This window comes from Bos javanicus, chromosome X (genome assembly GCF_032452875.1).
Source record: "Bos javanicus breed banteng chromosome X, ARS-OSU_banteng_1.0, whole genome shotgun sequence".
Taxonomy (NCBI): domain Eukaryota; kingdom Metazoa; phylum Chordata; class Mammalia; order Artiodactyla; family Bovidae; genus Bos; species Bos javanicus.
The window spans coordinates 72,944,580-72,948,569 of NC_083897.1; positions in this window are offsets into that span (position 1 = coordinate 72,944,580).

Below are 3,990 nucleotides of genomic sequence, written 5' to 3' on the forward strand. Positions count from 1 at the left end.
TTCCTTTACATTCCTGAGTGCCCAGTACCCCTGTTGAGAAGAGGCTTGCTCTCCAAACTAGGAGTACAACTGACTTTCTCCCCTGAGGAGAGGCCCAATTTCCAGATGGACACTATGATTTATTTGCTCTCTCTCTCAATACCATCCCAAGATGAGTAGAGGTTGCATGAGCCTCCGAAGGAAGAACCGGGTGGGCTGGAAGAGCCTGAGAGAGAGCTAACTCAATTATTCCATGAGGTCTGGGTGGAAGACAAACCCCCTCCCCCCAGGCTGGCTAAACAGCAAGCCCCAGTGATAATAGAACTCAAACAAGGCACCATCCCAGTTAGAAAGCACCAGTACCCACTACCGATAGAGGCCTGGGCCGGCATACTGCCCCACATCAATAGATTGAAACAAGAGGACATTCTAATAGAGTGACGGTCAGCTTGGAATACGCCGATACTGCCAGTCAAAAAGGAAGGAGGACAGGACTACAGGCCTGTACAGGGTCTCTGGCTAGTCAACCAGGCTACTTGACTTTACACTCCACTTTTCCAAACCCCTATACCTTAATTAGCCTCCTCCAGCCAAGGACTAAAGTTTATACTCACCTAGACCTCAAGGATGCCTTCTTCTGCGTGTGGCTTGCCCCAGTGTCACAGCCCGTCTTTGCCTTTGAATGGGAAGATCTAGTCGGGGGCACCAAACAACAGCTCATCTGGACTCCCCCACAAGTGTTTAAGAACTCCCCAGCAATCTTTGGGGAAGCCTTGGCTTCTGACCTGAACTCATTCTATCTGGAAGAGTATGGATATTGGCTCCTACAATATGGGGATGACCTGCTGCTGGCTGCCAAGACCAAGGAAAAATGCTGGAAAGGGACAAAAGCACTGCTCCAGCTGCTGATGGAAGCAGGTTACCGGGTGTCAAAGAAGAAGACACAGATCTGCAAGGAGGAGGTAAGGTATCTGGGGTTTGTTTTAAAGAAGGACGCAAGGTTCCAGACCCTAGTTGGGTCCTATATACTGATGGCACTAGCCTTATAAAACAAGGACAATGGCTGTCAGGTTAGCCAAAGTGGAAGGGGGCATTTAGATTGAAAAGGGATGGTGGGAATCGCCAAGTGGCAAATTTATTGTTACTGGAGGAGCTGGCACACAATCTGGTAAGCCAAACACACCAAGTAACCCACCTAGGCCATGCTGCCTGCTCACAGGTTAATGCTGCCTCTCGGGTATTCAGACAAAAACTTCTGGGTATTTAGCTGAAAGACATGCTGCCCTTTGAACATCTGGGAGTGGACTTCACTGAAATGAAACCTCACCAACACTACCATTACCTGCTGGTTATGGTATGTACATTCTCGGGATGGGTAGAAGCTTTTACTACCTGGACTGAAAGAGCATCAGAAGTAGCCCGGTGCCTGCTTAGGGAAATAGTTCCCAGATTTGGACTGCCTACCAGCATTGGTTCAGACAATGACCCAGTTTTGTAGCTGATTTAGTACAACAAGTAAGCAAAACTTTAAACATCAAATGGAAATTGCTCACTGCATATAGGCCCAGAGTTCTGAGATGGTGGAATGAACCAACCGGACATTAAAGAGACCCTCCAAGTGGATCATAGAGACTGACTGTTCCTGGGTGGACTTGCTTCCGATGGCTCTGCTCAGACTCAGGATGACCCCACAGTCCCAAGGCTATTCTCCATATGAAATTGTGTATGGGAGGCCCCCTCTCATAATAAAACATGTGTCAACAAATTTGCCTCAGGTAAGGGGGGATAGGATTTCACAGCAGATGGAACTGGGTAAGGTAATAAATCGGGTAACTAAGTTTGTACAAGAAAGGGTGTCATCCCCCCTTGGGGAACAGATTCATGAGTTTACGCTTGGTTACCAAGTATGGGTCAAAGATTGGAAACATGATTTGTTAGCCCCTTGATGAAAGGGCCCTTATGTTATTCTAACTACCCCTACTGCAGTTAAAGTTGCAGGTATTGTCCCTTGGATCCATCATACGAGGGTGAAGAGAACATACCACACAGACCCATAAAATGCTGAATGGACTGCACAGAGGGACCCCGCTGACCCTCAAGAGACTAAGACCGCCTTTAAGAAGAAGGAAAAGAAGATCCTGGAAGAGCCTCTTCAGGATGAAGCTGCACAATCAACTCCTGCTGCTTGGCCTCATCAACATGATCCCACCCCACCCCCCATATTTTCTTATTTTATTTTATTTTATTTTATTTTTTTTGTTTTACTTTACAATATTGTATTGGCTTTGCCGTACATCAACACGAATCCATCACATGATTTTGAATTTAACTTCCTTTTCAACTCAGGACAACGTTTTCATCTCATGGGCACATTCCTACGCAGACTTCCACAACACTTCCAACTGCTGGATATGTAGAGCTATGCCTGTCAGTGATGGATGGACTTTCTTGGTGGGTGTCACCACTCTGCCAAGGAGATTTTAAAACACTCTGCTCTTTTCTGGGATGACAAAAAGAGACTTTCCTCTCTCTTTTCCATCATAACCTCTCCTTGCTTTCTTGGTGTAAAACCTACCATCAATAGATTCGAGTCATGGGGTTATATTTGATATAAATGCCAGTGTAACAAAAGCCTAACCTACAACAAGCCCTAGTAAATCTACCTTATTTACATGCTAGGTGGACAAGATCCGTGTTACAATGGTATGAGTATATTGCTGCCTTATTCGTACCCTCTATAGGGACAACAGGTATCATGATTAAAGTAGAGGCCTTAACTAATTTCACAAAACAGGCCCTCCTAGATAGAACAAAAGCCATCCAAGCCTTAAATGAAGAGCAAATCCAAATGAGAAAAGTGGTAATTCATAATAACATGGCTTTGGACATACTCACAGCTGCTCAAGGAGTGACCAGTGCTATAATTAAGGTTGAATGTTGTGTATACATTCCTGACTTATCTGGAAATGTATCAACTGATTTAGATGACATGAAAAACCAGGTAAAAGCAATTTCAAATGAAAGCATTCCTTTATGGATTTCAGTCCTATCTTGGGTGAAGGGTGATTGGTGGAAAACTATATTTACCACTGTTATAGTTGCCTTGATAGTTCTGCTTTGTGGACCCTGAATTTTACAATGTGTTATGAACTTTGTAACCCAAAGGTTGATGCCATTCTCCTAAATTGGCGGTTGGAGAGCCAGGGTGCAATATATCCCTATGAATGATGCTCATAATATGAGTTAAGAGCATCAAGGAGGGGAACGAAGGAGGAAACAGACAGAGCTGGACTCCATCTTAGGCTTGTTCATGCTGATCATGCTCGGCCACCTCTCCAATGGACTCTGAACTCTGCTTAGTGCCTATGGAAACTACAATAGAAGGAGAAGACCCCTCTGGACAGGGGAATCTTGAAGATCATATCCAGGTTACTCATCACCTAAGAGAAAACATACTCTAATCACCCCTGCCTCTAGACAGGTCATAAATTCTTTCTGTATCTATTGGGATGTAACCACAGGCTTATAGATTATTAACTGTTTGAACACCTAACACATGAATGATGGGGTTATTGTGATTGAACACCTAACACATGATTGATGGGGGTATTGTGATTGTATTTACCCTTCCTTTGTTTTATGTAAGTATCAAGGAAATTGGGGTGGTGGGTTCAGACATATACACATAGGGTATAAAAGATTTTCATAAATGCTGGTCGGGGTCTTTAGCTAAGAGGAGACTCTGCCTTGGGTCCACCCGTGTAATAAAATGCACTTCACTATCTGCATTGTCCTTCTGAGTGAGTTTGTTTCCCAGAACGCATGGCTATAACAGTAGCAGTCTCAGAGCTATCTGAGATGCTGCCTCCAGGGCTGCAGTCCTCATTTTGCTCCAGATAAAACTGGGGCAAGTTGTATATCTTTTTTTTAGTCAACACAGGGACTAAAGGCATAAAAAGGATGTTAAAGAAATAGGAAAGAATCCATCCACACATAACCTCCTCTCTATGA